General features: G+C 41.4%; 1 protein-coding gene across 1 annotated transcript in view; it reads right to left on the bottom strand.

Moving 5' to 3' along the window:
• Positions 1–12,196, bottom strand: part of SLC16A12 (solute carrier family 16 member 12) — a 105,053-nt gene extending 92,857 nt beyond the window's left edge. The window contains exons 1-2 of the mRNA XM_032137183.2: positions 12,045–12,196; positions 11,125–11,264 (exon numbers count right to left, since the gene is read on the bottom strand). The gene's annotated coding sequence lies outside the window, so the exon portion shown is untranslated. The remainder of the gene's footprint in view (positions 1–11,124; positions 11,265–12,044) is intronic.
• Positions 12,197–12,226: the final 30 nt, after the last annotated feature.

Genomic DNA, 12,226 nt, shown 5'->3' with positions numbered 1-12,226 from the left:
AGCCTTACCACCCTTTCTGGCTCTCACTGATTACAATCCTCCCTTCACAAACCCACCCTCTAAGGTCCTGTCTATACTGACAATCTCCTCGCTTCTCCTCCCATTCCCACCTCAATGGAAGGGAATTTGCCTCCTGTGTCCTCCACACACCACTCAGGCTGTTTTTGACATTATCACCAACGACTCCTAATTGCCAGTGTTTACTCTGGCATCCTTAATTGGCCAATCTCTGTAGAATGTGGCACTGTGGACCTCTCTGTCATGACTAAAACTTGTTTTTCCCTGAGTTTCCATGATAGGAGCCTCTACTATTTATCTTTCTTCCCTACCGACCCCTGCTTCTTAGTTTCTTTGGCCAGATTCTCTTCCTCTGACCACTCATTATATGTTGTGTCATCATTCATTCACTCATTCATTCAACAAGCATATTAAACTCTTACCATATGTCAGGTACCATGACAGCTGCTAGGACCAGTTAAGCAGAGGCAGCTGAAGCACTACTCCAGGCACTATTCACAGTGCAGACACACTACACAGGCATATAAATGACCCCATCCAAAGTTGTGCAATGGCAGTGATGCTATAAAGAATATATAGTCCTTGCCCTCTTGTTGGACCAGTGAAAAAGACCAAAACACAGCTAGATAATTAGAGAATAAAACAAAAGGTGCAATGACCGAGAGATGCCCTGGGTATCGCGTGAGCACAGCCTAGTTATTCCCCCAAGTTCTTCGACCTGTTTCATACCTCACTCTTCACCTTTTCCTCAGGAAAAGACATCCAGACAAGTGATTTCAACTGAGCTTCTTAGCTGATGATACAATTTTGAATTTCTTCCTCAGAATATCAAACTTTCTACCACACATTTCTACCACATGCCTTATAGGGCACCAAGCACAAGGAATATAAAAATAATAAATAAAAGTCTTACCATAAGGCATTAATCTTATTTCCCATCTGCACCATTTTAACAGACCCTCTGGGGCCTTTCTTCAAACCCCATTCAGAGTTATCTGTTTGAAGCACAAGCTAATTTTATCACCAAATCCCCACTCCTACCCACTCCCTTGTTCAAAAACTGCCAAAGCAAAATCAAAACCCCTTGGTGGTGCAATGTACCAGACCCTGATACTCTCGCTCCTGCCTGCTCCTCTAGCTGTCTCCAGCCCCCTGGCCACACATATTCCCTAGCTGTCAGCCATGCCACACCATCCGAAGATGAGCAGCGCTTTCAATTCCAAGGCAATTCCCACCTCAGCACTTTTGCACCTGTTGCTCCTACTGCCTAGAAGGTTCAACCTGAGAATTTCTACAATTATTTAATGGTTTGACCAACCTCGGCATCATTAAGTGCCTCTGGCTCTGCACGCCCATAGCAGGTGATCGCTTATGGGACTCATTCCAATGCTGTGATACTTTGTACACACACTTGTGCATACAGAGGCCCTTCCTCAAAGGCTTTCCATCTCCTGGGAAGTATCTTCCCCAGAAAAAGGCAAGCCTTTGAGGAAGAAGCCTGTCTAACACATGGCAGGGCCTCAGTGCATGTTTGCCTGGGAAGAGGTAAACTCATGAAGTTATTTTTAGCATTCTTTAATCACAATATTTTTTGTTAGAGACTTTAAAGGTAATTAATTTCATTTCGTCTAAATCAAATGTCTCTTCTACAGATTCTGCTTAAAGCTGTTAAAAGCTAAACTGAGGTGCAGTGGCTCATACCTGTAATCCCAGCACTTTGGGAGGCTGAGGCGGGCGGATTGCCTGAACTCAGGAGTTTACGACCAGCCTGGGGCAACATGGTGAAACCCCGTCTCCACTAAAATACAAAAAAAAATTCCCTGGGCGTGGCGCCGTGCGCCTGTAGTCCCAGCTACTCAGGAGGCTGAGGCAGGAGAATTGTTTGAACCTGGGAGGCGGAGGTTGCCGTGGGCCGAGATCGTGCCACGGCACTCCAGCCTGGGCAACAGAACGAGACACCATATCAAAAAAACAAAACAAAACGAAACAAAACAAAAGCTAAACTGAAATTTCACCTTAACAGAGCCTGCATGAGCAGTCAATTAGGTATACTATCATGCAAGAATTGACAAAGAAAGCAGAATATGCCAGAAACATTCTGAGATACCAATTTGGGTCCATCAGTTACTAAGCAATACTTGAAATTTTAGTTAGATCTTCATCTGTAATAAAATCAGAATATATGGTTGTCTAAATTTTATTTTTTTTGAATATGGAAGATAATGAAAGAAGTCAATCTCAGCAAGTAAGAAAGGAAGGAAAAAATGTGTGGGGCTTAATTTTGATAAAATGACGAGTCCCTTAATCACTGGAACACTTCAATTATCAAGTAAAATAATTTTAACAAGTATCTTACTTATGAGTATTTATTTGTTCTTTATCTATGTACTCTGCCTTTTTCTGAGTGTTTTTGAATTTTTTAATTAAGTTAATAGCTGTTGCCAGGTGTTCCTCGTGACTAAATTTACCAAAGAGCCAGCTGGCATTGAGGGTGGAGTCTGTGTCAATAAAACACAATTAGCTACAGACCCATGTGGAAGGGGGATTTGACCTAAACCTCCATGGAATCATACCCAAAACCTAGTAGTCACTATTCAAGCTCCACAAGGGAGAACTAAGATACGGGGGAAATGGCTAGATTTTTTAAGGTAAGAAACCATGATATTTCTTAACAAATAATTTTATGTCAAAAAATGCCACAATGGCTGTCTGAATTGCCAAAGTCACTAGGTAACCACCCAAGTTTATCCTCTCATTGTGCACTTCAACCTGCATGTAGAAGGGGCCCCAGTGATTTGTGCATGATGCAGGGTTTTTAAAGAAAGTATAAGCATCCTTGGCTGGTTTCCAAGCCCTGTCCTCTGACCCCATCATGCTACCCCCCACCCCCATACATATATACCCATGCATCAACCCTTTTGGCAGTTATGTACAACTGTACATGGGGGAATTATAAAATTAAAATATGAAATGCAAACTTCACTAACCAAAATGCGCATTTGGTTAACGTGAATACAGAGAAGGTCACTTAGCCCAGCATAGCTATTCCCCAGAATTTGATCTTTGACCCATCTCACCTCTCTCTAGAAACACTCTCCCAGGGAGACATATAACTTGAACTGAGTCCCTATACTGATAACTCCCAAGCTATAGTTCTTGCCCTAAATATCTAACTGCTTACTTGGTTATCTCTCCCCACAGGCATCAAAGTTATAAAGTTAATAAGACCAAAGATTTCCCAGGCTTTTCAACACAGATGCACAGTAGTAGCTTGAAACAATTAGGAGCTGCCAGAATATAAAACAAATTTGCCAAGGAACAGCAGAAACTTAGAAACATGTGGCCCAATCACTTAGAAACTTGTTTTGGCCAAGAAATCCTTTGTTCAAATAAAATCTTACCTGGAAACCAAATATGTGAAATCAAGAACAGGACACCTGCTCAGATAGCAGAAGGGGCCACCAGAAAGGAGCTCAAAGCTGGAAGCTGGACATCGGTCCGCCACCCATTGCCCTCATGCCCTGTAACACAGCTCCAGAGGTGCTCCCTGATACTCTCAGGAATTTGCAAAATACGGTTTAAAATCTACTGGCCAAAATCCATCAAGATTTTTATTCGTGGATAAAAATTTATTTATTTTTATTACAAAATCAACAGTTAAAGAGTAATTTGGGGAAGCTAACTGGTAACAGTGGGTGAGAATCTCCATGAGCATTAAAACTAAATAAGAACAAATTAAAAAAATAAGGGGTTGAGTAGGGCGTGGTGGCTCATGCCTGTAATCCCAGCACTTTGGGAGGCCAGGGTGGGCAGATCACTTGAGGTCAGAAGTTTGAGACCAGCCTGACCAACATGGTGAAACCCCATCTCTACTAAAAATACAAAAATTAGCCGGGTGTGGTGGCAGATGCCTGTAGTCCCAGCTACTCAGGAGGCTGAGGCAGGAGAATCGCTTGAACCCAGGAGGCAGAGGTTGCAGTGAGCCAAGATCGTGCCATTGCACTCCAATCTGGGTGAAAGAGTGAGACTCCATCTAAAAAAACTAATAATAAAACTAAAAAAAATAAGGGGCTGGCATGGTAGCTTACATCTATAATCTCAGCACTTTGGGAGGCTGAGGCGAGAGGATTGCTTGAGCCCAGGAGTTTAAGTCCAGCCCGGAAAAACATAGTAAGACTCCATTTCCATTTCTACAAAAAAAAAAAAAATGAATTATCTGGGCATGGTGGTGCCCACCTGTAGTTCAAGCTACTTTGGAGGCTGAAGCAGGAGGACTGCCTGAGCCTAGTAGTTCAAGGCTGCAATAAGCCATCATTGCACCACTACACTCCAGCCTGGGTGACAGTGAGATCCCATCTCTTTAAAAAAAAAAAAAAAGAGAGAGAGAGAAAAGATAAAAAGAAAAAAAGAGGTGAATTCTAAGTAGAAGTAGTCCACTAGATCAATCTTCAGAATCTGTATCAGTCACCTCACCACATTTTCTCAAAAACAATAAATCCTAATGACAAGGAAAACTCTAAAATTAATCATACTTTGTTGAAGTCACATAGGGCAAGGTTTAAACTCCTATCTTTCTTACGTAACAGTCCTATATAATATCTTTCTTATATAAAAGTCTGGCCAAGCATGGTGGCTCATGCCTTTAGTCCTAGCAACTTGGGAGGTTGAGATGGGAGGATTGCTTGAGCCTGGGAGGTCGAGGCTGCAGTGGGCCCTGATAAGGCCACTGCACTCCAGCCTGGGTGACAAAGTGAGACCCTGTCCCAAGAAAACCCTTTTTATTTAATTTGATACAATTGAATAAAAAGAGAAAGTTTTCAGAGAAAGTTTGAGTATTAAGGTTGACAACTCAATCAATTTAAAGAAACACATAATAAAGGACACATCTGTAAGTATTTTAGAGGAAACAGATTATTGTTGTAGAGTAAAAGGCCAAATTATTGTCCTAAACAAAAATACCCATATGGTACCACAATCACCAAAAACTTGAAAATAGTTGGTTAATTAATTCATTGGTTGACAGTAATTATACCAATTGGGTTGATTTGGTTGTTTTGACATCTTACAAACATAAGCCTAGTGAATTCCACAGAGAAGAAAAAAAAATCACTGAACATTCATTCAACCATTGGGAAAAGCTTTCCATATAATGAATGGGCCCTCTATAGAGAAAACGCACACACAAAAAATTTCCATTATATGTTAAGAAGATATCACAACATGAAATTTTATGTTTCAATAAATTTTTTTTCTAAGGAAGCATAAAATTATTATTATATATCTCCATAGTTTCTCAACCCTAGCTGTACATGAGATTCACCAGAGAGATTTAAAAACTATCAATACCCTAGCCCTGTATCTCAGACCTACTGAATCAGAATTTTTCAGAGTAGGACATTGGTACCAGTTTTTTTCCTTCCTCAGGTAATTCAAATGTGTAGGTGGGGTTGAGAACCATTGATATAGAGTCTTCAATCAACCGATTTATGGATACTAGGTTGTCAGGTGTCAACCTGAACAGACCACTTATTTTTTATATCATTTATGCTTGTGAGTTTGGGCTACCCCTATTCATAACTATTTAATAATGATGGTTAAGGATGGTTTTTGATAGTTGTCTGGTTGAACTGTCACTGCCTGAAGAAGCAGCACTCTGTTCTCCCTTATGAGATTTAACTTTGTCGTGAGTTTTTATTTTTTTGGTGATTCCTTCACGGGCTATGAACGTGGTTGCTTTGAAGTTACAGGTTCAGAGAGCTGAAATTGCTGTTTCAAGAAATACATCTGGTTTCAGTAGATAAATATGAACTCACTCCCATGGAAAGTATTCCATCAAGCAAAGTGGAATTACAAAAATAATACCAGTTGATCCCAAAATAAGTAATTATGGCCCTAATTTATAATATGTCAAATAAACCACAAAATGATTAATTGTACTCAGGAATATTTTGAAAAAAACAGTCTACAAATGACTTGGGTGATAATTTTTAAGTATTGGTATAGTTAATACTTTATGTAGCTACTTTGTTTACATATATGAACCACTGAGCCAGAAGACAGTGTTAGGGGGAAACAGTTGCTGATTTTTATGGTGATTTTGAAGTTTGGAATTTGGAAACTGAGTCCCAATTTCCTTTACAGTCTTTTTTTTTTTTTTTTTTTTTTGAGACAGAGTCTTGCTCTGTCACCCAGGCTGGAGTGCGGGGGCATGATCTCGGCTCACTGCAACCTACGCCTCCCAGGTTCAAGCCATCCTCCTGCCTCAGCCCCCCTAGTAGCTGGGATTACAGGCACGTGCCACCACGCCCAGCTAATTTTTGTATTTTTAGTAGAGACGGGGTTTTGCCATGTTGGCCATGCTAGTCTCGACCTCCTGACCTCAAGTGATCCACCCGCCTTGGCCTCCCAAAGTGCTGAGATTACAGGCATGAGCCACCACACCCGGCCTCCTTTACAGTCTTCAGTGACTAATGCTATATCTATAAGAGGCTCATAGACATGGAATTTCTCTCTAGATACAGAAATGAGTTATTTTCAAAATATACAGGGTACCCTCAGAAATGGAAACATTAGAAGCTCTCAGTAGTAAAGTAATCAGAAGTCAGGAAAAGCAGAGTCAAAAAGTTGATAAAACATATTTTGAACATTTTGTTTCAATTCCTTTCATAAACAAAAAATTCATTCACTAATCTTTGGATATTGGGTCATGATTGGAGTTCTATGTTATTTTTCTTGGTTAAGCCACATCCAGATTTCCTGCTTCCATTTCTTAAAGAGGATCAGGACCTTATTGGAGCTTGTGAAAAAACCTGAATGCAAAATCATTCTAGAAATTTTTACTGTACTCTTCAAATCTCTTATCACTATGCCACACCTAAGTACTCATCCCTCTTCCTTTTGTAATTTGCTTGTTCATGTTGCTTTTTAAAAAGCTTTATAGTCTTTTTATAAATTGAGATAAAATTCACATAAACGTCACTATTTTAATACTTTTAAAGTGTACAATTTGGTGGGTTTTTTTTTTCTTTTTTTTCTGAGATGGAGTCTCGCTCTGTTGCCCAGGCTAGAGTGCAGTGGCAGGATCTTGGCTCACTGCAAGCTCCGCCTCTCGGGTTCACGCCATTCTCCTGCCTCGGCCTCCTGAGTAGCTGGGACTACAGGCGCCCGCCACCATGCCCAGCTAATTTTTTGTACTTTAGTAGAGACAGGGTTTCACCGTGTTGGCCAGGATAGTCTCGATCTCCTGACCTCGTGATTTGCCTGCCTCGGCCTCCCAAAGTGCTGGGATTACAGGCGTGAGCCACAGCGCCCGGCTGGTGGTTTTTATATATTTACAATGCTGTGCAACCACCACCCCATTATCTAATTCCAGAACATAGCCGTCACCCCAAAAAGAAACCTTGCATCCATCATCAGTCACTCTCTATTTCCCCTACCCCACTTCCCTGGCAATCACTAATCCACTTTTTGTTGATATGCATTTGCCTATTATGGACATTTCATATAAATCATACAACATGTGGTCTTTGTATCTGGCTTCTTTCACTTAGCATAATGTTTTCAAGGTTCATCCATGTTGCAGCATGTGTTGATATATATTTTTTTAACATTACTTACTTTTATGGGCCCATATAGCGATCAACTTAGTTTTCACAGAAATACCATTCTTTGTTTAGCATTCACGTTATATCGGTTTAGGCAATATTTCATTAAATCACAAAATTACAATAGCATCCTGGCACTCTGGGAGGCCAAGGCAGGTGGATCACCTGAGGTCAGGAGTTCGAGACCAGCCTGGCCAACATGGTGATACCCTGTCTCTACTAAAAAAAAAAAAGTACAAAAATTAGCCAGGCGTGGTGGTGGATGCCTGTAATCCCAGCTACTCAGGAGGCTGAGGTGGGAAAATTATTTGAACCAGGGAGGCGGATGTTGCAGTGAGTCGAAATAGCACCACTGCACTCCAGCCTGGGTGACAGAGCAAGGCTCTGTCTCAAAGAAAAAACAAAAATACAATAGCAAAGTACAACTGGCATAAACTGGACTGTAACCAAACGCCACTGTAAGCATGCACCTGACCTAGTAACAGCCAAGTATACAAATTTATTAAGATGATAGCTATTTTCCACAGTGGTCTCTGTGTCTGAGCAACCACCACAATGTGGTTCAGAGGAGAAGGACAGCATTGGTTAATCCAATGAGTTGTTTCAGTGTTGGGCAGTATTTCATTAAGCAGAACAGAGTCAGATGCATGTAGAGGGGCAGAGAGGTGATAAGTGTCTATTATACGACCCAACACAGCCTCAACTGGTTCCCAAGAGGAAGTTTTCTACATGTCTTCAAAAAGAGGCAAGGATGTGCTCCCATAAAGACAGGTATATCCTCTGCCTCTATAAAAGCTTTACCATGCTTTACCATCTTTCAAGAAGCAACTCCAATGTGCCCTCCTCTACAAAGTCTTCCCTAACCCTCAAATCTTCACAGTGCCTGCCTGCTCTCTCTTCTTCCTTTTAATTCCCAAAGTACTTATGCATCTCTTATGGCAGTTTGAATTGGTATGATAGCTAGCCATACAATGTCCTCTCTTCCATACCAGGATGTAAGCTGCATCAGAGGCATGTTCTGTGTCTTTATACGTCCTGCTGTCACCAGTACCAGAAAAGAGATGCTCAAAACACAATTTTCACACAAATCCTTACACAAATCTTTTAATAAGGAGTAGAAGTTCAATAAATATTCATTAAATTAATAAATGAATGAGCACACGAATTAAATAATTAATTAATCTCATGCAACATCTTACCTGGCTACAGCAATTAACCCCACTCATCAATGTGCGGTAAATGAAGGAAGGATATGTATCTGATGGGGCACAGTGGTGGGTGAATGAAGAAAAAAAAATCAGCTATTCCAGGTGCCTAGCATGCATCAGAAATTGTGACTCTTCTCCAAATGTTCAACAGACACCACCTTCAAACAGGACATTGTTAGATAATGACACTTTCTGATGTCCTTTGATGTAGAGCACATTAAAAATATTATCAGAGGGAAAATCTTTCTGTCCAAAATCCCCCAACCTCTTCAACTGTATATTTAGTTTTCATCAATTAAATTACTATACCATTTCAATGGGTGACTTTTTATATACACTGGAAAGGTACTCATAAGAAAATAGCTTCCAAATTGGCAATTTTTAAAAGCAAAGCAACTGGTTAGGTGAGGAATGCATAAACAACCCCAAAAGCGGCACTGAATACTTTTCTTTGGCTGTATACGACTGAAAAACTGCCAAGTTCATTTTGATAAGCCTTTGCTAAAAACAATAAACATGCCTGAGCTTGCAAACCATGCTGTTTTGAAGAAAAAGCAATTGAGAGAATTAGAAAATGCTTAAAACTGGAATGTCTGATAGTCTATAAATGTGGAGGAAAGTGGGGGACAAAATGTAAAGTGAGACAAAATAACAACAGAACACCATCTTCATAAATAAATAAAAAGCTACATCTTATAAACTAATTTAATTAGTCTCCAATACTAACATGGTACCACTAACACTCTTAAGAAAACAAATCATCCCATGCTTCAAGTTTAGTCACCATGGTGATGTCCCTGCAATAAAGGAAATGTAATTTCATTGACTCCAAATGAACATATATTAAATAACCAAATGTGGGGACTGCAATTCACTTACAGTAAAATGTCAGCTCATAAAAGTCAAAGTAACTTCACCTGAATTTGTTTTTTTTGTTGTTGTTGTTGTCATTTTTTTTTCCATGATCGTAAGATTCTCAGAATTGTAGGATTGGAAGGAAGATAGTTTGGATCACTACGTTTATTTTCCTGCTTAGGTAAAACTGAAATTCTCTTGTATCTGCCTAAGAAATCCTGGAAAAATTCTAATGAATAAATTGCAACTTGAGCTCTATAGGATCAAAGTTCTTTGTTTTGTTCATTGACACATCCGAAATGCCCAGAACAGCACTAGGCATACAGTAGGCACTCAATAAATATCTGCTAAATTGAACTAAATTGAAAAATATGCAGTGCAATGTAATGTTAAATAAGTCAGTTTGAAATTCCTTTCTTAGCTTTGTTTTGGTCATAGTATTAATCACAACAAACAAACAGTCCTCATATAAACCACTTCAACACTATAATTCATGTTTTTACTTCTGACCAATCATTACCATAGAGGGTGCTGAGAATCAGAAAAGACTCCAAGGAAAGATGGGGGTAGACTCACTCCCATCTATTTGGACTAATTTTGTTCTGGGGGTTCACCTGAGAAGTATCTGCATATCCATAATATAAAAATAATTTAAAATACTACTTAAAATTAAAGGTTTGCATCTTTAAAAATTGTGCCACAAAAGCAATTTGATTAAATCAACCTCTCATCTATTTCAGAATCCCATCAGTTAAAAAAACAAACATAAAAAATAAGAAAAGGAAAATGATATGATTAGGTGATGCTAGTCATATTATTTTCGCTCAAAATGCCTAGAGGCAATATGCCTTGGAAAACCGAGTCAGGTGGGAATGAGAAGATCTGGATTTTAGTGTTGATTCCATCACCAGTTAACAGTATGAATTCAGCCAATCCTTGCCAACCTGGATCTGAGCTTCCTGTATTGTGATTCCTGTATTGGCTGTAAGGTGAAGGCTTTGAATTTGGTAGATGGTCTCCAAAGCCTTTCAGTTTCAAAGTTTCTCTAAACCCTGTAATTATAAGTGACCAAATCCAGTTCACCTAATTACTACCACTACTCTTTTACATCCTTCATTTCTTCAACAAACATCCGGTCACCTTGGGGGCGCAGGGGGTGGGGGAGGTCAGACACCATTGCCCATAGTTTGGCATGACATTTATGGAGGGGGAGCGACAAACTATGCAAGGGCAGCTAGCTGATGATTTTAAATGTTAGTGAGCTTGGACACCTGTGGAGCGAACGTGTTTCTGAATTTGAAAGGCCGGAAGATTTTCCCCCTGGGCTAAGCTGGTGGCGCCGCGGGAGTGCCTAGCTCTGAGCAAAGAAGCAGGTAGGATGAACTAACTAGAGGCTCTTCAAAAGGAGAGTGTTTAACCAGTTTCCTGGCAGGACTCACCCGACCAGACATTTTTAAAAATTATGGCCAGGCACGGTGGCTCACGCCTGTAATCCTATCACTTTGGGAGGCTAAAGCGGGCAGATCGCTTGAGCCCAGGAGCTCGAGAGCAAACCGGGCAATATGTCGAAACCCTTTTTCTGCAAAAAAAATACAAAAATTAGCCGGGCGTGGTGGCGCGCACCTTTAGTCCCAGCTACTCCAGAGGCTGGGGAGGGAGGATCGTTGGAGCCGAGAAGGCGGAGGTTGCAATGAGCTGAGATCGCGCCACTGCACTCCAGCCTGGGCGACAGAGCGAGATCTTGTCTCTAAATAAATAAATAGTACAAGAGGTTTAGAATGTTGATGTGTGAAAACGGAAGACTAACCAAATAACCCTAGGACTTACTGGAATTGTGCTTCAAAATTTTGTTACGAACGCTTTTCCGAGTCCAAAATACAGATATCACTGGTTTCTTTGTGGACAAGAAGCAACTGAGAAATTGAGTTCAATCCACTGAAAGCCGGTGTGTTTTTAATTAACACACGGGAAGTAAATATTATTGTCTAAGGTGGGGGACGGGGGAGAGATTTTAAAAATGTATTATAAACATAAAATCCAGAAGAAAGATGGTCTCTATTCCACCGAGAAGTCTGCATTTGAAAACCACAAGAGATGGAGATCAAAGCCGCTAGTTCTCCAGCCACCTGCCCAAAAACTCGGCCGCAGCGCAGACCCAACCCAGACAGGGCAAGTGAGCACGTGTCTCCCTCCCAACCCAAGCTGCGCGCCGACGCACCCAAGTTAGGGTCCCAGACTCCCGGCGCGGGATGGGCGCTAGGGCAGCGGAGAATGGAGCGTCCCCGTCCTCCTCCAGCTCCAAGGACAGCGCCAGCGCCCTGCCGTCCCGCCGCCCTTCCTTGAGGGATGCCCGTGTCACCTGAGCCACCGCGCCCTCTGCACAACCGAGTCGGGGAGAGGGAAGAGGGAGAGCCGAGGAGCTTCTTGGCCCGGGCGCTGGCGATCCGGGAGCCGGGGCCGCCGGCGAGACTGAGCCCGGGACAGCCCAGCGCTCCAGCGCTCCACCGCTCTGCCAGCCCGCCCACAGCGCGCAGACCACCC

This window comes from Hylobates moloch, unplaced genomic scaffold, assembly GCF_009828535.3.
Source record: "Hylobates moloch isolate HMO894 unplaced genomic scaffold, HMol_V3 SCAFFOLD_3, whole genome shotgun sequence".
Lineage (NCBI taxonomy): Eukaryota > Metazoa > Chordata > Mammalia > Primates > Hylobatidae > Hylobates > Hylobates moloch.
This window is presented reverse-complemented; position numbering and strand designations above follow the sequence as displayed.